At 39.2% G+C, this 24,299-nt stretch overlaps 1 protein-coding gene across 1 annotated transcript in view; it reads right to left on the minus strand.

Annotated features, from left to right (window-relative positions):
• Positions 1 to 3,808: 3,808 nt before the first annotated feature.
• Positions 3,809 to 24,299, minus strand: part of LOC149225762 (uncharacterized) — a 77,319-nt gene continuing 56,828 nt past the window's right edge. Inside the window, exon 6 of the mRNA XM_089380008.1 lies at positions 3,809 to 4,171. The gene's annotated coding sequence lies outside the window, so the exon portion shown is untranslated. The remainder of the gene's footprint in view (positions 4,172 to 24,299) is intronic.

A 24,299-nucleotide genomic window follows, 5' to 3' on the forward strand; every position in this document is an offset into this window, starting at 1 on the left:
GTTGGAATCTGGGGGAGGTTCCCCTTATGTTGCAGGGGGAAGCTTCACTACTGTTAGATCTGCTTCAAGGCAAATCTCCTTCAAAGGCCACCTCTAAAGACAAAAGAGGTTGGGGCTCCCTTTCAGGCTCTTACACTGCTTCCGAAGGTTATAAAAGAATGATGGCTGTCCCATATGCTCCTCCTGACCCAGCTCAATGGAAATTTATATGGGATTTCCCCTCTCTCCCCAAAATTGACTTCTTCTGTTGGACTGTTGCGCACAATAGCATCCTCACCAGAGATAATTTGCGAAGACGAGGGATGGAAGGGCCTTCCAGATGCCCCCTTTGTTTGTCTGATGAAGAAACTGTCAATCATCTGCTGTTGCTCTGTCCCTTTGCTTTGGTAGTCTGGAGGGGATTTCTGATGTTAGGCCCAGCTAATCTTGATCTCCCAGACAACATTCCTTCTCTGCTCCGAACTTGGGCCAGCTTATCTCCCTTTTGCCTTAAAAAAAAGTCTTCTTAAAACAAGTTGGATGTGGATCCCTAAATTCATCTGCTGGAAGCTGTGGTTGGAGAGGAATAATAGAATTTTCAGAGGAGAAAGCTGCACTTCTACAAGAGTTATTTCTAAAATCAAAGCTTTGCTAGGCGAGGCTTTGGAAGCCAATACTACCTCAAGGAATGAAATGAGTCTGATCAAAGAAGAGGAGCAATGGCTTAAAGAATTGGTTCCGAATCTGAAAGAAAGGCCCATTCCTCCTGCATTTGCCCATGCCAATTGGGAGATTAGGCTGGAGGAACTGGAGTTTATCAAGTGGAGATCAGCCTTGGATGATCACTGTTTATTCTTCGATGGGGCCTCTAAAGGAAACCCTGGGGTTGCTGGCAGTGGTGGGGTTCTTCTGAGTCCTGGAGGTTCAACGGAATTGCGGTTCCATTGGGGTCTGGGCATCGAATCCAATAACAGAGCGGAGGCTCTCGCACTGTGGCAGGGGCTGAATCTGGCGATTAATAGAAATATCCTCTCTCTCTGTGTATTTGGAGATTCTAGACTCATCATCCAGGCGTTGACCTCTCATAAGACTCCCCATCAAGTTCATTTAGCCACTATTATAAAAAAAATCCAGCTCTTATTGCCCAAGTTCAGTAAAATCTCCTTCTACCACATATTAAGGAAGCTCAACTCTCAAGCTGATATGGAGGCCAATCTTGGCTCCCTCTGTAATCGAAGATCTCTGGTGGTCAATTCGATGGAATCCTCCTGTTCCATTCCATGATGTTTCTGCTGACCGGACTTCTGTTTCTAATTGCTCCTAGGGTTAATACTCTTCTCCTCTTTCCCCTGCTCTTCGGGATCTCTCCTCAGTGTATTATCAACCTATTTAAATCTATGATCTCAGGCCTGATTTCATCTTCAGTCAGTCTTCCTTTCAATGGTCTCTGTCTCCTGTCAGTGCCTTATTTTCAAAGCGCCCACAAACGACCTTCAAGATGTCATCTCAGCTCCAGATTAGAATCTTACTCTGTTCTCACACCTGAAGACCGTTTACATCAATTTCAAAGTTTTTCATCTCCGAAAGGCTGCAATTTTGACTTGTATTTCTGAGGGATGCAAATTTGGGCGTTGGAGCTTCTCCACTACAGTAGCATACTCTCCAAAGTATACGCGGATTCATTACTCTCCACCAACCAATAGCACCGGTCCTCTTATGTATTGCTCGATCATGGAATGCCCAGGGAAGTCTTCTGGCCCTTGGGCGTTGCTACGACCATTGCCCTGCAACATCTCATTCATCTCTGCGGGACATTCTCCTGTCAAAGTTGGCGAAGCGAACAACCCTCTGATCCCGGTCACTTGCCTTACTGGTATTATCTTAAAGTGTGGCGAACCTGCTCGGTGTTCTGTCTCCTGATCTCTTTGACAGCATTTCAAAACAGCTAACCACGAGAATCCTTTCTCTGTCAATGCTGTATTGTAAGAGCCTGCGGCAGCTAGTTTGCCGCCCTAAATAAAAAAATATAACTGTTATTGTCAAAAAAAATAATAATTATAAATATCATTATTATTTTTACAATTAAAAAAAAAAAAACAAAAAACAAACTAAACTCATAACCATAATACTAATAAGTACAAATTTTATTATAGGCATAATGATGGTTCTGTTTTCACAAACTGAACAAACATAATATTTATAGATACTTAGGGAAAATAATAATTTAGATAATGTTAACTGCAATTATTTTATAATTCGAAACCAAAAAAATTTATGTTTAATATCCATTATAATAAACTATGAACATTACATATTACAAAAAAAAATCCATGACACTTATATAGAGATTAAAGTTTTTCGCAAAGATTACCACACCTTAACAATAAAAAAAAATAATAACGTAAGAAAGTATAAAGCCCTATGTGAAAGAGGTGCCTTTTTCTACTCGATCTTCACAAGGATATGTAAACTTTGACACATGTGTTGTTGAAGCGAGGGAATTTGACATATCAGAATCTCAATTTTTAGTCACTACAAAATGTAGATTTCTATAAGAACTAATGATTATGAAATTTTGTCTTTCATATATCCATTTATCTAAGAAATAGTGATTTCGATAGTCACAACACAATGTAGATTTCTATGAATATGAAACTTTGCTTTTTTATAGGTTCATTTATTTAAGAAATAGTTATTTTTATATAAAGTAATTGTTATTAAAATAGACAATTTGTTTAATTTGTTTATATATGTATGTATGGCAAATTGTTGGATTGTGGCTCTAGATAAAATTCAAATGATATCCAATGTCAATATGAAAAATAAAGGATATTTTTTGCCGACTCTTATTTAGGTTTAGTTGTGTTGTTCCATCAAAGAAGGTATATTGATTTGATTTTATCTATATTAATCTCATTTAACACCCTTTTTTATTTGGTTTCAAACTTTGTGCAAAGGATCTAGAGGAGCTTTGTATCTCGTAAAAAATCATTGTTAGTGTAAAGATATTCTTTGAGAACAAAGAAGCATTATTTATCAACTCAATGACTACAAATGCGAAGTATAATTAATCAGAAACATTATATTAACTATCCATCAATCCAACAACAATATTAACAATTAATATTGATGGCCAACCTTGGTCCATCCACCGTTCATCCTTTCATGTCTCTTCAGCGATGATTTGAATGCAAGGTTACTATGTCATGTCTCTTCTGCAATGATTTGAATTCACAGCTACTATGTGACCAAGAATGTTAATTCTCGGGTGATTTACTTTGATCTTTATGACAATGTTGATATGGATAAATTTTTGGTTATGCATACTCAAAGATGGGTGCAACAATATTGTCATCTAGAATGATATTAGCAACCATGTCGTCAATCTGTTTATCACAATTTGCAAGAGCATGTTCTTCCATCGCCTTAGCCTAAATTCTTCCTATAACAAAAGACATTATTCTAGTCTTGCAAATGCAAATGAAGAACCTTCTTGTGAAATTGATCTGTTTCGTTTGAAACTTCTACATCTTTTATATATGTTGAAAAAATTGTTCACTTTGTTGCGAAATTAATTTGTTTCTTTTGAAATTCCTGCAACATTTACCCAGTTGAAAAAATTGTTCACGTCACAAAGATAAGTATAAGTATGTGCTAAATGAACTAGGAATTAAATTAAACAACCTTTTCATCATCAACATTTTCATTAATGGCACTTGTTTCTAGTCACTGCAAAGAATACAAATGATTCAAATAATATAAATAATGATTTTGTTTCTAATCACTGCAAATAATACAAATGATAAAATTCACATTTCAAAAGGCCACTCAGTTTTTTTCACAATGATACTCAGGTTCCAAATAAATAATTTTTGAAATAGCACTCAATTTTTTTTTAATGTTCTGTAGAAATAAACATACTTCCCCAGAACACGGAAATAAGTCGCCAATAATCCTTTATGAAAAAAATAAACTTATGCGCTAAAATGAAGATCCTCAGTAGCCCAATATAACGCCTGTCACGTACTGTTAAACCAGAGCTGAAGTCGAAATGTCACAATCCGTATTCCTTCATAGAACCAGGAAATCCGCAAGCCATTCGAAACTGTAAATTCAAATCCCAATATTTTTTGACATGGCTTGAACTCAATGCCAAAGTTTGCAGAGATGGAAGCCACGCTTTGTGATGAACCTACAGTAAAGAATCAATGGCATGCTTACAAGTTATTCATATTAAAAGCACAAATTGTATGATTCAACAACTATTTTCTCAAGAGGATCGGGTCATTTTTGTTTTCTAATGAAGGATCCATTGCTAGTTTAACACTAGCATGACCCTGTTGGTTTTGAATTATTTTTTTGTCCTATTCTTCGTTATATGTATTAACATTGCTTTTTCATATTTAATCAACCAATCATACTTTCAACTTTTTAAGTTTATTCATTTATTTCTTATGTGTAGAGATTGAAGTGATTAATTGCTTATATAATTTTATCAAACTTTACAAATAACCTCTACTAGATTGATGGAAGTTATTTCATGTTGCATTGTAGATTTTGATAAGAAAATATCAAAAGTACCATGGATTGAAAATCTTTAAAGTTTCCATTTCCAAGGTTTTGTATTTTATATTTTTATTCTTGTTTCAAAGACATTGAGTTCAAAGGAAAAGAATTCAAGAAGGGGAGTGAGAGACCATACTATCTCCATCAAAGATTAACTTCCAAGAATTGGATATGACCCATTTTGAAAAAAACATGAGAGAGAAATTCTATATGCAAGTTCTCAATTTTGATTTGGAAGCATAAAAGATAAATCACTAAGAGAATGCAAACAGTCTCATTGGTACATATCTTGGGAGCCTGTAAGGACAGAGCTCACAGCCATAGATTCTAATGACAGTGTGATTTTGGTAGAGATACCAATCACCTATTTTGTAACTCTTAGACAGCTGCAAGGTCTTCTGTATGTCATATGACAATCTAGGAGGAGGGGACCTTTGTAGGAGACAAGAGACTGGGTATACAAACTGGTTAATGAACTCACAATAGGAAAATGGAGAGTTTTGAACCTCATGGAAAATTGATGACCAAAAGATGACAGACCTTCTTTCCCCCTTAGAATCCAACTTTTTAATGGGGCATTGGAAGCATTCAGACTGGTAATACATGAACAAATGATAGATATATGATGAATATTTAAAGACTCCCTCCCTATCCAGCTTCACTAGCTGGTCATGTATTTTGTTGGCTATGAACTTGGCATAATTATACTTGATAGCAGGGGGCTGTCTTGGGCTGTATGCAGACAACAGAACCAACACTGTTTCATCAATGTGCTCACTTGTTTTAAAACCCAGCACAGAGGAAATCATATCTATAAGCAGCTTGCCCACCTCATTGAAATTGTCATATAAGAAAGGAGGTGGGCCTGTAGGCTGGCAGTCTGCCCTCATGAATGTCTTGGTAATTCTTGCAATTTCAGAGCTGGAAAGCTTGGAGCCTTCATCCAGCAAATAGTTCATGGAGAAAGGAGTCAATAGCTGAGTCTGTTTGAAGTTGAGCATCTGGTTGATGGAATTAGGAGTAATATGAAAAAGTATGCTCCCAGATGGAGGCTTAACACCTCTCTGATTTGGTTCATAGTTCTCATCACACAAATGGATGACCTCAGGAAAAATATTAACAGAGGGAAGGAAATAATAAGGCAAATTGGACTCCCATATGCCATACATGTCACAGTTGTTTATAAAGCTGTTTCTTAGCTGGCAGAAGGTCTTCAAGTGATTTTTGTCCTCAACTAGATCTTGAATGAGGTAATCCTTATCAGCCAGAGGCATGGCTTCAATTTCTCTATTTGGTGGATTCATAGGAGTGACACTGAGAGCTATTGGAGTGGCCATTATAAAACTTTTTGATGTTATATTTGGAATGAAGCTTTACAGCAGTAACAAATTGCTGACAACTGACTCTGAGGATTTGCAAAGGAGTTGCAAAATGAGTTCAAGTGAGGGAATGGCCTTCAATATCTGTAATTATGATGAAAAGGAAAACTTTGCAGAGTTCGAATAAGACTTTATTTTCTTTGTCAAATTCCTTGGATAGAAGACTATGAGGGCAAATTTTTGCAAGGGAACGGGGAGTATTACAGTGAAATTGCAGAGGTTTATGAGTGGAATGTGGCAGAAAGGATAATGCTGAGCTTATTGTAGAGTTTTGATGGAAACCTGAGCTTTAAAACAGCTTCCTGCGGTGATTTCGCGAATTGCCGGGGATTGGCAGGGTTTTCTTTTAACAGTGGGGAGTAGTGAGCGAATCTGGGTAGGTTTTTTAGGCGTATGAGTGATTTCAATTCAGCAATTTGCCGGTTTCAGCATGAAAAATGGAGAAAAATGGTAAGAACAGGGTGAAACTGGTGAAATTGGCAAATACCTGGTAAAAATGGCGCCGAGGGTTGTCGAGCTGGTGCAATGGTGAACAATGGTGGCGTATTTGCAGGCAGCAACAGCGCAATTTGGTCGAATTTCGAATTTTGACACCAACGGGCGAAAAAACGGCACAAACAGCTCCCGCACACAACCAATGAAAATGAAACAAAACGGTCGAAAAGGCATGTTTTTATGAAAAATTTGGCATATTAGCGCTTTTGGCGCTTTTTTGGGATGACGTCAGCCTGACGTCATCGGCGGGTCCCGGGTACGGACGGGTGACGTGGCAGCTGACTCGGATGAAGACGTGGCATAGGACACTCTGGCGGGGTGACGACGTGAGCAGGTGAGGTGGCAATGACACGGGGCATCGGCGGGGATACGAAGACATGACGTCAGAAGCGACACGGGGCTAATGTAGGAGGGCGGAAGGTGGTATCTGGTTTTCCCCGCACCACCTTTCGGCACAGGCGGTATTGGGGGAGGGGCCTTCGAACATGCCGGGAGGCCGACACATGGCGGGGGTACGGCAGGGAAACCGCCCATCCCCTGGACGTTAACCTCCGGCGGCTCGGGGGCTGAAAACGACCGCCCACCGTTGATCTGGGGCGCTGGGGATCGGACGGCTGACGGAACGATCAGGGTGTCGTGTAGTTAGGCGCGGGACCCGCTCGATTTATAAAATAACATTATGCCGCGGGGGTTCAAAAACTTTGAAAAATGTGGGTTGGTGGGTTATGTGTGCCGGCAGCGTTTAAAAATAAACGTTTAAACGCCAAACATTAGTAATGAGCGCTAAAAAAGGGTTAGGTTTATATACAAAAGGGGAAGACGATGGTTATTATTTTAACCAGAGGTTAAAACAACCTCGGGTTAGAACGCGAAAGGGTTAATAGTAGTCCCAGATGGACTATTATTTCCCTAAACTATATATACATAGCTATAATGCTATAGGGTCGGATTTTAATATTTTTTGGGATTTTATATAGTTTCTTGTAACAATAGGGATGGGAAAATTTAGTCAGGGAGCTATATAATAAGATTAGAAGTTAATATGAGTTTGTGAAATGGAAATGTAAGGGGAATGATGCCAAGTTTATGATCTGAAACTTAGACATGAGATTTAAATGGGATATGGAGAAATGATTTTACACAAGAAATGTGGCTTCTTTTCATTTGAGAAAGCCAAAACTTGACTTGATATTTTACAAAAATGAAGTGATAACAGGACTTGTTGGGAAGATCCCAAAGTCCTCAAGGGGGTGTTAGTAAGAAACTTTGAGGGGGAGGTGAAAGGAAGTTAGACATGCTTGCAAAGTTCTTCCATTGAACCACTGCTTTGACATTTCTGTCATTGATGAGACAAGTTCTGATTGATAATACAAAATGTGATCCAAACCTTGCTTCTGCAACCTCAAACTACCTACCCAGCCTAATACACCTAGCATTTTTTTCTTCCTTTTGAATGGGTGCACTTAGATTTGCAAACCCTGATTATCTTTTTTTCTTTTGGGCTGCCCTCCTATCTAAATCAACCCTTATCTCTTCCAAGGACCCAGATTAAGCAGTTGGGCTCCTTCATTTCTCTGCCTATCTACAAATCTGCCAAGATTAAGCTGTTTGGACAGATATTCATTCTCTATATTCTACAACAAGGAACTGAAACCTAGGGAAGCCAAGATTAAGCTGTTTGGACTTCCCTTAACTAAAAAACTCATCAAAATGGATTAACTCATCAAAATTTGGAATACAGCAGTGGCATTTAGATTGGCACACATTCATGGCCTCTTCTTTGGCCTCTTTCTGGAAATATGGAACCTTGCAGCATGAAAATATGACATATTTGGCACTTTCAACTGTCAATCATGAAATATGAACACCTATTGCAATAGGAGGCTAACACGGCGCATGATAGATCCAGAGTTAGATGGATATAGGTTCTAAAAACAATTGCTTCTTAATAAAGCTTTAAACCTACGACATTTTTCCTAAACTTTATTTTTCATAAAACTTTCATTTAACCTTGTATCAAAGTCTCCTTCCAATCTCCACCAACTCCAAAGTTTGCAAGGGAAAGCAAACTTTCTATGTCGATTCGTCCAAAACTATGCCGAGTTGACTAAAGGTTTTACTCGACTGTTGAAAAAGGCCTCTCATTCATTTGGGATGAAGTGGCTCAAAAGGGCTTTGATGCACTTAAGCATGCATTGACCCATACACCGATGTTGCATCCTCTTGATTATCATCGAGACTAATTTTTATTCTTAGTTGCATCCGTTGTCACTATTTGCATGGTTTTAGTTCAGGAAGACGAATTAAAGGAAGAACATGTTATATATTACTTAAGTATAAATTTGACCATTTTTAAAGAAAAATATGCACATGTGGAGAAATTGGCCTTGGCAACGATTCAAGTTGTCCAACGTTTTTGTTACTACATTTTATTGCGCAAAACTATTGTAATTTCCGATTGTAACCCCATGGTTTACATTCTTACTAGTTAATTGATAGGGGGAAAGTATTCCAAATGGATCCTTATCCTACAAGAATTCGATTTGGAATTCATTAAATCCATTTCTAAGAAATCGCTAGTATTTGGTGATTTACTATGTGACTTTCCCCTTGCTGAAACAGAAAACATGGTTCATGATTCTCTTCCAGATGAATCTCTCTTTTTGATCAGTACTTTAGATCCCTGGTATGGAGATATCATCATTTATCTTCAGACCCAGACATTTCAGTCAAAACTGAGTCGAACTGATCGTCGTCATATCTGGTATCAATCCCAACAATATAATATTGTTGCTGATACGCTTTATTGTCATGGTGATGATTCTATCTTTATATGATGTTTAACTAACGAGGAATATGAAAATGCATTAAATGAATGCCATTATGGAGTTTGTGGCGGCCATATGTCAGGGTTTTCCACTGCTCAAAAGATCTTGCGCACAGGGTATTTTTGACCTTCTATGTTCAAAGATTGTATAATTGCGGTTCAGAAATGCCATCATTGTCAAATCTATGACCGTAAAATGCATCCAAATCCATCTCCTCTTCACGCAATCATTGTTGTCGGTCCTTTTTCTAAATGGGGCATTGACTTTCTTACATGTAACCCTCACTTGGCTGGGGGGCATGGGTACATTATCCTTGTAGTAGATTATTTCACAAAATGGGCCAAGGCAATGCCTACATATAAGGATGATGGTGAAACAACATCCATTTTCATGTTCAATCATGTAATTTCTCAGTTCAGAGTTCCACAATCCATCGCCACAGACCATGGTAGCCATTTTCGAAACTTTATGATGACCGATCTTACAACGAAGCTAGGCCTGTGTCATGACAGTTCTACTCCATATTACCCATAGGAAAATGGCCAAGTGGAATTCGTTAACAAGGTTTTAACCATCATGATTAAATGAATTATCGGGACTCATAAATGAGATTGGAATCTAATGCTTTATCCAGCCTTGTGGGCATACCATACCACAACAAAAACTTCAACTGGTTTTACTCCTTTCTAGCTCGTCTATGACATGGAAGCAGTTCTACCGATTAAATGTGAGATATAATCTTTAAAACTGTAAATTGAATTTTTACGAGCCACTTCTACCAAAGAAGAACATTTCCTGTACTTAGCACGTCTCGATGAGACTCGTGGCGATGTTGCATTAGCTAGTGAGGCCCAAAAGAAATGAGTTTTCACCTTGAAGGCTTTGATCCCTCTCGACGCATGATAGATCCAGAGTTAGATAGATATAGGTTGGTATAAATTTAATTTCTAAAAAAAAAAAAAAAAAAAAAAAAAAAAAAAAAAAAAAACTTCTTAATAAAGCTTAAAACTTATGACATTGTTCTCAAACTTTATTTTTCATAAAACTTTCTTTTAACCTTCTATCAAAGTCTCCTTCCAGTCTTTGCCAACTCCAAAGCTTGTAAGGGAAAGAAAACTTTCTATGTCGATTCATCCAAAACTATGCCAATTTGACTAAAGGTTTTACTCGAATGTTGAAAAAAGGCATCTCATTCGTTTGGGATGAAGTGGCTCAAAAGGCCTTTGATGCACTTAAACATGCGTTGACCAATACACCTTTGTTGCATCCTCATGATTATCATCGAGACTAAATTTTATTCTTAGTTGCATCTAGTGTCACTATTGGCATGGTTTTAGTTTAGGAAGACGAATTAAATGAAGAGCATGTGATATATTATTTAAGTAGAAATTTGACCATTTTTAAAGAAAAATATGCACATGTGGAGAAATTGACCTTGGCAGCCATTCAATCTATCCAACGTTTTCGTTACTACATTTTATTGCGCAAAACTACAGTAACTTCTTATTGCAACCCCACGGTTTACATTCTTAGCAGACAATTTCTAGGGGGTAAGTATTCCTATAGGAATTCAATTTAGAATTCATTAAATCTATTTCTAAGAAATCACTGTATTTGTTGAATTATTATGTGACTTTCCCCATGGTGAAACGGAAAACATAGTTTATGATTCTCTTCCATATGAATCTCTCTTTCTGATCAATACTTTAGATCCCTGGTATGGAGATATCATCATTTATCTTCAGACCCAGACATTTCGGCTAGAACTGAGTTGAACTGATCGTCGTCGTATCTGGTATCAATCCCAACAATATAATATTGTTGGTGATACACTTTATCGTCATGGTGCCGATTCTATCTTCATACGATGTTTAACTAACGAGGAAGACAAAAAGGAATTAAATGAATACCATTCTGGATCTTGTGGTGGTCATATGTCAGGGTTTTCCACTACTCAAAGATCCTGCACGCAAGGTATTTTTGACCTTCTATGTTCAAAGATTGTATAATTGCGGTCCAAAAATTCCATAATCGTTAACTCTATGACCAGAAAATGCGTGCACATCCATCTCCTCTTCACCCAATCATGGTTGTCGGTCATTTTTCTAAATGGGGCATCAACTTTCTTACATGTAACCTTCACTCGGTCGGGGGCATGGGTACATTATCCTTGCAGTAGATTATTTCATAAAATGGCCCAAGGCAATGCCTACATATAAGGATGATGGTGAAATAACATCTATTTTTGTGTTCAAACATGTAATTTCTTAGTTTAGAGTTCCACTAGCCATCATCATGGACCATGGTAGCCATTTTCTAAAATTTATGATGACCAATCTTATAACGAAGCTAGGCCTACGTCATGACAGTTCTGCTCCATATTACCTGTAGGAAAATGGCCAAGTGGAATTCGTTAACAAGGTTTTAAACATCATGATTAAATGGATTATCGGGACTCATAAATGATATTGGCATCTAATGCTTTATCTAGCCTTGTGGGCATATCATACCACAACAAAAACTTCAATTGGTTTTACTCTTTTCTAGCTCGCCTATGGCATGTAAGTAGTTCTATCGATTGAATGTGAGATGCCATCTTTGAAACTATAAATTGAAGTATTACCAGCCACTTTGGCTAAATAAGAACATTTCATGTACTTAGCACATCTTGATGAGACTCGCTATGATGTTGCATTAGCTAGCAAGGCCCAAAAGAAACGAGTTTCCACCATGAAGGCTTTGGTCCCTCTCGGCGCATGATAGATCTAGAGTTAGATTGATCTAGGCTGGTATAAATTTAATTTCTACAAAAAAATTACTTCTTAATAAAGCTTTAAACCTACGACATTGTTCCAAAACTTTATTTTTCATAAAAATTTCTTTTAACCTTGTATCAAAGTCTCCTTCCAATCTCCGCCAACTCCAATGTTTGCAAGGGAAAGAAAAATTTCTATGTCGATTCATCCAGAACTACACCCGTTACACAACATCTTTTCACTGTTCATATACTCACCGTTCCTTGATCCTGGAGGACCTCTACAATGAACCCTATATGCTTTCCCTTCATGAAGAAACTCCCATTATGTCCCTCTTCATGAGCAAAGCAATTCCCTTTCGCACCATTTTCCCAAAATCTTCTGTTTTTCCCAGTTTACAAGACCGGCGCTAATGACCCTTGTCCTCCTCATGCCGATGTGTAGGGATTAACACTATCCCTAGCATTGACTAGAGCGACTGAGCCTTGTTCTAGTTGTGCCAATCCTCTTTTGGAAAGTTTTTTAAATAAGGAGCTGAAGCTTCCAGCTCTAGAAGCTTCGTAACGGAAGTCTGGTAAATGGTTGAGCCAGATGGAGTCAAGGATGTCAATTTGGGCTCCTTTCCCCTATAAGGATGGAACTACCTCAAGAGATAAGACCTTCTCCCATGAGAAGAGGAACCATCTCCCATCCATTCATGCTATATAAACCTCCATTTTTCCCAAGCACAAGCTAGTGTTAATGTTGGTGTGCTAGTGCTAATTAAGTTTGGAGTGAACAACAAGCTATTCATAGTTGTAGCTCTCTAGTTGTGTGAGGGAGAAGTGTGAATTTGGTTTAGTGTGAAGCCTAAAGGGAAGAGCCTTAAAACTATCATTGTTGAGGCCATCATGGAATGCTAACGGAAGTGTGTGGGAACCTAGTTTTGTTGGAGGAGAATGGCAACGTCAAGACAATGATTGTAATCTGTTCTTGATTCAATATATATGCAACTATCGACTGATTTCCTACATAATGTGTCATCTTACATGTTTATGTCTTAATGTTTCTTGACTTGTTAAGTAGGTTGAATTACAATTTGTCTATTATCACGGTTGTTGTTTGTTGTTGTTTACTTGTTTCAGGTATTCGAAGAAGGAAACGGGAGATAGGTGGAGCGAGCAAGAAAGGTCATCATCAAACGGGATAAGCGTACTAAGAGGTAGGCCCGCTTAATTAGTTCTAACCTAAGGAAATCTTCCATAGAATGTATCGGTTGTGGCTAGGCCCATTATCGAGCTAGAGGAATTGTTTGTGTCTGTACTCATAATTTTACTTCACCACAAATTGGTGACTCCGCTGAGGATCCAATCCATTTGTTTGTTTATTTGGAATCCCATGGTTTTGTGTGAAATTTTATAGTTTCACCATTTCCCTTTAGCTCTGTTTTTTTTCCTTTGCTTACTAGTCTGGGTTTGAAATTCATAGTACCAAGTCTAGTCCCAACTTTTGGAAATTTTTATTTTTTTCTTAGCATCCTTGCTCAATGTGCTTAATTCGCTGATAGTCCCGCTGATCAACGCGATATGCTGAGAAACAGTTGTGTAACCCCCTTCTGGTGCTTGTTGCCAGTTAGACAGTCACGCCCATGCCTATAGGTGATGATTAGGGTTTGCCCCAAATCTTGGCCAGTGTGTTTTTCTCTCATGATTTCGACCCTGTAAGCTTTTTAGACCGTCTTCTCCCTGACTAGAAAGTTGCTTTTCATTTGGTTTGTTTGCTTGTTGATTTGTCATCTTTTCGCTTGATTTCTTGGGTCATTGGATGGTTAGTGGCACTAGGGCATCTAGGTTGTCATCCATTCAGCTGATTGTGAACTCAGTGAGTCAAGTTGTTGGTGCATTTACTCCTTGCATTTTGTTTATGGTCCTTCTACGGCTTTGACCTCCATTACACAAGTTTGAAAAGTTTTTGTTTGCTTGTCTAAACGTTTCTTTTCCGACATGGATCACATTATTTGTGTTGTTTTTGGTAAATTCGTTGTTTCATTAGTTTGAAAGAGATTCTCTTTTTGTGTTTTTCATTTGCTTGAGAGCTAATTGTCTCGAAATTTTTTCCATTGAAGTGTTTTATGAGAAAATTCGTTTCGTCATTTCATCAAAAGTATAAAATTATAGTTTGCTGCATCAGTATGTTACGATAGTTAGCATATTGAAGACTAGGATTGCATTGGCATTTGAAAAGAAAAATAACACTCTTTGCTTTTGAAAGCACTGTTAGAGTGTACTTGTCAGGAAATTAGGAATTGGAATGTATTTTTCATTAGTTTATTTTCTTGAAAAGTGAAGTAGTGAAAAATCATTTTGCTTTCGGTTGCTTGGTTGTTTGCATTTGACTGTGTGTTTTCTACCCTCTCTAGTGTAGACAATTCATCGAATTGAAAGGGTCTTGTCTCATTTAGCTGCATTTAGGGTTTTTTTCGAGTCATATCGCTAAGGCCTGAAAACTGAGACATAACTCAAGATAAAGTTTAAAATGAACTCAATTAACCTAAGGCGCATTTGAAACTTAATGATCACATCTAGAAGATCTAGGCTAGAGACGTGTTCCGATGTCTTTAAACCTAGCAGCTGTCGTTCGCTTCGGCACTAGACAGCGCTAGTACATATTTTTGCTCCCCGTACCGTCGAGTATATAATGGGAGACCCCTCTAGGTTGCAATCCTTTATCCATAGGAAGCTGAGTCGGCCGCCTTGCAAACGTGATACACTGAACACTGCATTCAGGGAGATCGCCTGCCCATACTTCTCGGTTCGTCAAGAGGTATTCTGCAGTTCACGGTTGCCTGGTAATCCTCTTTACCTAGATCATCCAAAGAAGTCATTTGATATTTTTGACTCATTAAAATTAAAAGGTCATTTGAGCGCTTGTCCTTTTGAGCTCGTTTCCAATCGAAAGTGATAGAGTCATCTTTGTTTCTTTCTCGAATCTTAAAATATGAAAGAGAACCAGTCTATTTATGCATATTAAAAAATTGATTGCCCATGATCTCATAACATCCTGTTAGTCTTTTCTAGACAAAATCATGAGTTTTCCCTAAATAACATTTTAAATCCTTAAATTTTATCTCTCTCTTTTCCTATTGGCTAAGACAAGGTCATCGTGGCTGAACCATCGAGTTCACCTAGTTCCTCTTCCTATCCTTCATCTAAAAGATTGCCTGAGGATCCTTTTCCTGAATTACCAGAGTCACTTGAGGACCAAGGTGTTGAACTCAGAATCATTTTGAGCATTCAACCTTTGTCATCTCATCCTCTGCCTACTTTAGATACTGGGTCACCTGCTGATTTTGGCCCGGAATCTCCAGACAATCCCGTCCAAACTCCTGAGAGTTCGCCGTCTAATATTGATCAGCTTGGATTGGTTATATATCCTCTTAATCCTTTTTCCGACCCTGTTGTGATATCACCATAGCATCCATATAGTTCGTACGATCAGCCGAGTGTTCCTTTGGAATTATCCCCTCATACCTCTTCGGTCGTTCGTCATCGTTTGTTCCCAGCTATGGAACCCGAAGGTGATGCTCCAATTACCTCTCTGGATGAGTCAGAAGTTTCTACTCCACACACTGTTGAGGAGGAAGAACATCCATTTCCTCTTGAAGGTTTCCCCTATACAGGGAGCATTCCCATCAGTGTGTATCGGGAATTGCCGCCTAATTATGTGTCTTTGGCACAATTGGTTTCAGGTACACCTAGTGCCTCATCACTTTACCATAACCCTGTTTGGGCATCTGGCGCCATGCCTACTACAGGTCCGTTCATTATGAACCTGACCTCCCAACAGGTTGTTACCTCAGTCCCAGTGCAACCCACTGTTCTGAACCCTCTTGTATTGTCTGTCCCAGTTACCCGTCCGGTTCAACCGGCGGTCTCGAAGAATGTTACTGTTAGTTCTTTGATCCCTCCAGTAAGTGGCCAAGTTGTGCCACCACCTGGGGGGCAGAATCTGAGTGTTTCTATGGTGTCAGGCACCACCAATGTGAGTAGCTCACATGGTTGCCATGAACCAACCTTCTTCTAGCGTTGTTCAAAACCCTGTTGGATCAAGCAATGCCCAGCACCAAAAGGTTCAAAATCCCGTTGGTCCGTCTAGGTCAAGCAATTTCCAGTATTAGCAGCCTTATGAGGCTCAAGTTTAGTACCAAACTCCTTATGTTCGGTGTTATCTCAAAATCAGAACCTGATAGGCTGCTGGTCAGGCTGACTCTAAGTAACTATTTCAAACCTACTTTAGGCTGAAGCTTAGCCTCCTCAACCTGAGAGGGCTCTCTCTGGATGTATTAATGATTTTGATTTAAAGTAAGATGACTAACTCTTGTAGAATAACTATGACAAATATGACTGCTGGGAATACATTAAACAAGTATCCATTGGGCCTATGGAGTCAACAACACCTTAATAAACAATGATCTTGACTTTACATAGAAGTCAAGGCATTCAGCATTTGAATATTCAGAACACAACTCATATGAAACCACAGTTTATAAATGCATACAGGAAATCAGAGCACAATCAGTGAATTCTGAGTGATTATACATCTATACAACTGTAAAATTTAAGGAAAGGACAAGATCACACATTTTGAACATAGAAATCCTTCATGAATCCTGAGAAGTAAAGCCAAATTATATTACTGAAACTCTGCCTTTACATAAGCCAAATACAATGCTCTGTCATAAAGTTTTTCCAACCTTCATTACATTGCTGTTTGAGCTATATAGAATTCTTATTTTAACTGATCGAGATTCCTCCTCCAGCATGAGGGGAATTCGATAACTACCTCTAATGACACCTATCAACTATTTAACTGACTAATAAATACAATAAAGTGCTGACTGAAGTTTTTGTAGAGTTCTAAATCTACTATGACTCTAACTCCATATGATATGCATGATGGCTTCTCCTCGTTCTTTGACAGCTGGTCCTCTTTCAGTTTGGCTGAGATGGCTAAGATGGGTATTTAATGCCCCATGTTGACCTTGGATGTTGAAACTTTTTAACTGCTCAGAAATATTAGGAGGTTACCCTTGCTTCTCGGCTTCAGTTTTTCCCAAAATCTTCGAATGCACAGAAGCATGTTCTTTAGCCTTTAATTACCCAAAATGTGGAAGACTGCCACGTTTTTGATGCGCTGTAAGCTTTGTCCACGAACATGCGTGCAGGCAAAAGTTTGTTGCAGGCAAACCGTTTGATATATCTTGAACGGTGATCAAGGGACTTTATAACAAAAATTTAAAATTGAATTTGAATATTCAACCTTTTAAAGTATCCACCTGTCTTGACCTGATTGACTGTTGACAGCTCCAGATGATCTCTTGCATTCCCTTTAGGCGTTTCCTTTTCAAAATTCCCGCTCATAATTCAAACTGTTTGATTTACGTTAAAATCATCACTTTCAGCAGTTTCGCAGCGTGCTACGAAACTACTGAGTTATTTAAAACAGTTTGCCTTTGACCCGAGATCTTTATCAACCGAATATTTGATTGCCAAAAACTCCCTTCGACTTTCCACATGTTGAACAGGGATTTATATTTCCTCAGAGAAATAAGATTAAGCAAATTTGTCAAAAATTTGAAACAAAACCTTACTTGAAGTGAAAAACTCATTTAGCAGGCAGCCGGCTTAGCTGTGTCTTCAAATCTTCAATTTGTTTCCTCATAGCTCTATTCCCAGCTCTCAGTTGCATATTAATCCTTCTGATATACTTGGCTTCTTTGATTGCTAGTACTGTCCAGGTGTGAAATTGTGCATGGCCATCAACCACTGAATTCAACTGAGCTTCTAGGGTTTCATTCCCTTTCCATAGAGCTTTATAATATTTTGCATGTATGACTGCATGTTTTCTAGCGGCCTTCTTCAATTTGGCAATCTCATATTTAGCTGCTTCTAATTGGCTCTTTATGGCTGCTATATTATGCCCTTGAGATGTGATGGCTGTTTTGCTTGGGTTTTTCTGTGTCTCTTCCCCTGCTTCCTCTGTTCTTGGCATTGCTTCCTGTACTTGCTAGAATCTCCTTGTCATAGGTCTTCTAGGTTTAAAAACGAATTCCTCAGCTGGCACATCAAATTTGAGCCTTTTTGAGGCCTTGGATTTCTTGGTGCTTTCTTGTTCTGATTGCATCAAGTCGATTTGAACTGGTAGAGACTGCTCGAATTCAATAGCATGTAATAAATCATTCAAACTTGCCTTGGATACTGGACTGTCTTCGATTGCTATAGCTTTACCTTTTTCCTTATTTATTTGACTTCTTGTTCTTACCCTTGAGACTATTTTCGATGTGCTTGTTTCAGGTATAGTCTTCTTCTCATGAGCTTTTTCCTTAGTTGTTTGCTGAGGTTGATCTTGGATGATGAGAGGCTTCACTGGTTTTCTTAGCTGTGACTTTGGAACCCTTTTGGCTCTTGCCTCTTTTTGGAGCTCAGCTATTGTGAAATCTCTGGCCGGTTGAGGAGTGAGGCCAGTCTTGCTTTGGAATCCAGCCATAAAAATAAAAGAATTCCAGTCTCTGTCTATCTTTTGGAGGCCATCTAAAACCAGCAGCTTGATCAAACCATGATGAAACAAAGAGGTTTCACAGTCCTCTTTCCTCAGCTGCACCTTATCACACATCTTACTCAAGCTACGGAACAAATAAAAAGGTAGGTCTATGGAGACTTTCCCAGTGAAATGCAAAAGCAGTTTGAAATGGTAAGAATAAACCTTGTTATACCTTCCTTCACAAGTCAAATATTTCTGTATGCAGGTGAGTAAAAGAGCATAATGTTCCTTGACATAATTCCTGGGCACTGCCTTAGTTAAATCTTCATTTACATATGCATCTTTTAAAAACTCCTTACAAGGATTCATGTCAAATTTGAAATTTTTAAACCATTCCTCTTGTTCTCTTGGGATCTCTGTCACAACAGATATCGCTTCTGGAGAAACCTGCACTTCTAACATGGCTACCTTTGAATTCAAACCAGTGAAGTTTAGTGCAAATTCTTTGGTTACCTGTGCATGCCCTCCTTGTAGCTTTTTGCAAAAGTTCCAGCACCCGGCGTTTTTAAACGCTTTCTTCACCCCTTCATCTCTCAGCGTTATATCCAGGCCCTCAGGTTCAGTCCTTAGACATTTGCCGGATCTGTGCTCTTTTTTCTCCATGGATTCTTCCAAATCTTCGCACACAAAGACTAACAGCTCCGGTTGAAATTGTGATTCAGCTTCTTTTTAATTCAGCCTCGCTTGATTGTCAGCCTCGCTTGATTATCAGCCTCGCTTGAAATTTAAACTCTTCCATTTAAAACCTTTCAATACATAATCTTGCAGATTTGTCACTCATGCAGAACTTACGGCCATCATTAAGGTTTATGCACAATAAAATTTCTTGGGAATGATACTTCGTGCATATCAACAAATTTAGTGGTGGTGATAGTGGCAATGAGCATTCAAACGTGATAAGAGAGGTACATGAGCTGACATGAGAGGACATGACTGATGACTCACCTAACAGACTTGACATTTCGGGAAAGATTCGCTGCGGAATGCACGAATCCATGATTTCGCAGCGCTATTAGTTTGAAATTTTAATGATGCGCTGCGAAACTGCCTAATCATGATGCGCTACGAAATTGCTTAATCATGATTGCGCTGCGAAACTGCCTAATCATGATTGCGTTGCGAAACTGGCGAATGGGAATTATGCTGGGAAATTACTAAAGACACGGTGACTCAGATAAGACAAGATGTGGCTATAGAACAATGATGGGTGGAGGAGAACCAATGGGAGTTGAGAATGACTTGAGTTAAGAAAATCTTTAAAACTCCAAATCCTAGGGGAAGAAAATTAAAACGAAATTAAACTAGCAAGGACCTTTGTCATCGGGCTAGGATAGAAAATTATATGCATCAAATTTTTAGTTCTAAGTGATAACATTCGGTATGGTTCTCAAGGGATGGTCAATCTACCTTACGTCCTTCAGTCTGGGCAGTACGTTCAACCTGGCTCATCTACTTTTCTAGGTGGCTATGGCCAAATTCAGTTCAGAAATTTTCTGGGCACTATTCAAGTACCCTTGCAACAGTAAGGACATCCTCTACAGCAACAAGGGAAACCTTTGTTGAAGCAAGGGCCATCCATGCAACAGTAAGGGAAAATGATACCACAGTAAGGTCAACTGCAACAACTGTAGGAGAAACCCTCGCAACAGTTGCAACAAACCATGCAGCAGCATATGCAGTATGCTCCGCAAACCTCCCAGCCTCTGTCTTCACAAGGCCAATCTCTACAGCCCCAGGGACAACTTTTGCAGCCACAAGGTCAACCCTTACAGCAACAGAACCAACCCGGGCAGTAGCAACCCTTATATACATATCAACAGGGTCAACCCTTGCAAGGACAAGGTCAGGGTCAAGTCCTACAACAGCTAGCCCAAAATCCTAATGTCCTAGGACAACAGGTACATAATCATTTTGCTCAAGGGCAGCAGGTACATAATCCCTATGTCCAAGGGCAACAAGTGTAAAATCCTTATGTCCAAGGACAGTAGGTCCAAAATCCTCTTGTTCAAGGGTAACAAGTTCAAAAACCATATGTTCAGGGACAACAGGTACAATATCCATATGTCCAAGGTCAACAAGCTCAACAACCTCTTAACCCGTATGTTGCTTATCAACAACCTATGACCGGACAGTTCCAAGGTGTTCAAGGTCAAAATCCTCCCTATGGCCAAGGTAACCCACAATGGGAGCAGAGTCAAATGCTATATAGCCAAAATCCCCCACTATGGGGCCAAAATACTTACCAGCAGGGATGGGCTCCTCCAGTTGGACCCACTTATCGACCTCCAATGCCTTTTAATACTCAATTTCCATTCTTGGCCACACTAGAGTTGTCAGATGTGTCTCGCCTTGTGAATGATCCAATTCTTCATTCGCTATACTAGCCTCTGGTTCCATCCAAGATCCCAAGCGATTTTCCTAAGTTCGATGGGAAAGAAAAAGAAGATCCCCAAGCCCATTTGATGACATATCACCTTTGGTGCTCTTCAAATTCTTACGTTGATGATTCTATTCATCTTCGTCTTTTCCAACGAACCCTCACAGGTGTTGTAGCTAAATGGGACATTGAGCTTCCTCGAAGTACTTACCGTGACTTCAACTCTTTATCCATGGCTTTCCTCACGCATTTCCAGTTGCTGGTTCACTATGAAACTGGCAACTATTTTCTCACATCGCTTAAGCAAGATATTGCGACACACATCTCTGATCACATCCATGAATGGAGACATAGACGTTGCCTGATCAAATTCGAGATTGCTAATCAATTTCTCACCGAATGGTTTACTAAGTCATTCGTAGCTCCAATTGCTCGCGATATAGCTATGGGTGGATGCGTTATCGAAGAACAAGCCATTGCTCGTGCCCAGTACTTAGATCTTGTTTATTCTCAGTTTGGCACTTTATATGAGTTATTACCCGATGCTCCGCGGCCATCATCTGATCCCACGGCATCGAAGTCACATGCTACACCTCCTATTGATGGAGTAATTGGTTCAGTGTCCCATACCCCTACTAAATATTCTTCCAAACAGAAGTCGGTCTCAAACACTGCTTCCAATAGTTCCTCCCATAATCCACCTGGCCCTAGTAAAACCTCAGAGGTCCACGCTGTCCAATCTACCACAGCAGACAAATCCTCGAAAGGTAAGAAGAAAGGAAAAGGCAAGGGTAAAGCCGATGCCCCAAAATAGGGTCCTCCTAAGTTGTCTACTGGTGATTCTTCACAACGGAAGCCTAATTATCCATGCCTCATTTGCAAGGAGGATCAATATACCAAGGATTGTCCTCGACAATGTTGCACGAAGCGGGAGCGAAGCGGAAGCGCGAAGCGGAAGCGCGGAGCGCGGAAGCGTCATTTTCCAAAAATCTAGGGAGCGAAGCGTCCGCGGAAGCGTCTGCTATATATATATATTTTTATATATTTTTTTGCATTTATACTCAAAACAAACATCCCAAATACTAAATTAATTGTAGAAGACATGAAAACATGCATATTTTTGCATAAATCAAGATAGATATGGCATCCATGATTCCATTGTAGTTACTAGTATGTACAACAATCATCTATATTCTAGCTATTACAAACATACATCAAATTTTTAAGCATATTATAAAACATAAAACATTTAAGCATATTATAAAACATAAAACATAGAGCATATTATGATTTATCTAGCAAGTGAGCAACTGTCAACATTTGTCATGTCCAAAATTCAAATAATAATGTTTACAAAATATGTCACTTGGTCACCGCCAAGCCAAAAAGGTTCAAAATTCAAATTCACAAGTCTACAAGTCTAATGACTCATGAGTAATCTATGACAAAAAGAAGTAGATTGTGAATATATCTACTAATCTCTCCTCCTTCCACCACGAATAGAACGTGATGGCGGGCCTCCACGTGGTGGCAATGAAGAAGATGGTCCCTGTGTAAGTCGTGGCACTGGAACTGATGAAGAAGAACCCCCTGCCGTTGGTGTTGAACCATGGAACCTAGAAACCAAGGGACCAGATGGGGGTGGGGGTGGTGGCATATCAACACCCGTGTCATCATCCTAGAATCGCTCAAAAAATTCATGCAAAAAAAAAAAACACTAGTTAACAAAAAAATTAAAAACATGAATTAGAGAAATGCTTTATAAGGGAAAATTGGAAAATTCATACCACAATGGACATACCTGGATAAGAGAATCCTCTAATTGCTCTAGTCGCAACACTCCATCCTCCAAATTGGGCTCCTCTGGGTTCTTGTCCCAAGTCAACAAGTCTTTATTAGACTTTGCATCTTCACAGTAATGGGACAACAATCGCAAGTTGTAATGAACATAAACCAAGCTCTCTGCCCGGTCTAAATTCAACCTGTTCCTTTTAACACTGTGGATGAAAGAATAAGAGCTCCAACACCTCTCTGCAGAAGAAGTGTTTACCACCTGTGATAGCACCCGCAATGCCAAACTCTGTAGAACTGGAGTAGGCCCTCCATGCATGTTCCACCACTCAAGAGCAGAAAAATGCTCTCGATCTTGAATTGCATGCATGCTCGAAAATGGACCAGTGTTGCTCGTATAGTTGCTCACCTGTCTCCGTACCAATGCAGCCTCCTCCTCATCAGGGATTAATCTACTCAATGCAGCCATATATTTTTCGTGAACCTCTTTATCTTGGTGTGGTTTTCTCCTGACTCCCCCCCCAGGTGCTGGTTTTGAAAGCCATGATGGATGATAGTATTTAGGTGTCAAAACATATGCTAATGCATGCAATGGAACATTTAGCATATCCCATCGTTTTTCCACCTCTTCACGAATATAATTGTACAAGGTGGTATCTCTAGGCTCAACAATGTCTTTAATCTGCCCCAACATGCTATCCATTTGCTCATACACCTCCCCAATTACTGGTCGATCTGAATCTGCAAACTTGATCATGTAATAAATTGGTTTGGTGAATTGCAAAACATATTTAACCTGTGACCAAAAGTAACTGTCAAGAACAGTGTCCTTGACTTCATTAGCACCATCTGTACTGACGTTAATTTCATCCCATGTTTCAGCACACACCAGATTAGTTAAAGCTTGTCTCACCCTCACTAGCCGCCTAAAGGTGAGGTAATAACTAGCAAATCTTGTCTTTGCAATTTTAAGCAATTGCAACTTGGAGTAAGTGCCATAGAAGTAGTTTACCCTTGTATGCCCTGTGATGAATTTAATGAGCTGCTTCCCTTTCCTGTAAACCTCAGCAATCCACCCACAATCTTTGTGTTTCACAATATCATGCATCAAAAGGTTCAATGTGTGAACCAGGCACCCAGACCAAAAGATGTGTGGATGAGTACGCTCAATAATTTTTCCTGCTAACTTACAATTTGCTGCATTATCTGTGATCACTTGAACCACATTATTCGGACCAACATCTTTGATTGATTTCAATAGGAGATCTGCAATGTTTGGTGCAGTTGCACTGATGGAGGAGGAGTCATGAGATGCAATAAATACTGCACCACTAGAAGAAACACCAAGAACATTTATCAAATGTTGGTTTCTAATATTTGTCCACCCATCTGATACAATGGATACCCCAGAATCCACCCACTCATGTGTAAAACGTGTCAAAGCTCTTTGAACCTTAGCTTTTTCTCTTTCTAATAACACTGTTCTAGCTTTCTCATAGTTGGGGGCCTTGTATCCTTTTGGGGCTTCATTGATGGCCTTTACCATGTC

Source organism: Pinus tabuliformis, chromosome J (assembly GCF_031772625.1).
Source record: "Pinus tabuliformis cultivar Carrire ecotype Pingquan chromosome J, CPIR1, whole genome shotgun sequence".
Lineage (NCBI taxonomy): Eukaryota > Viridiplantae > Streptophyta > Pinopsida > Pinales > Pinaceae > Pinus > Pinus tabuliformis.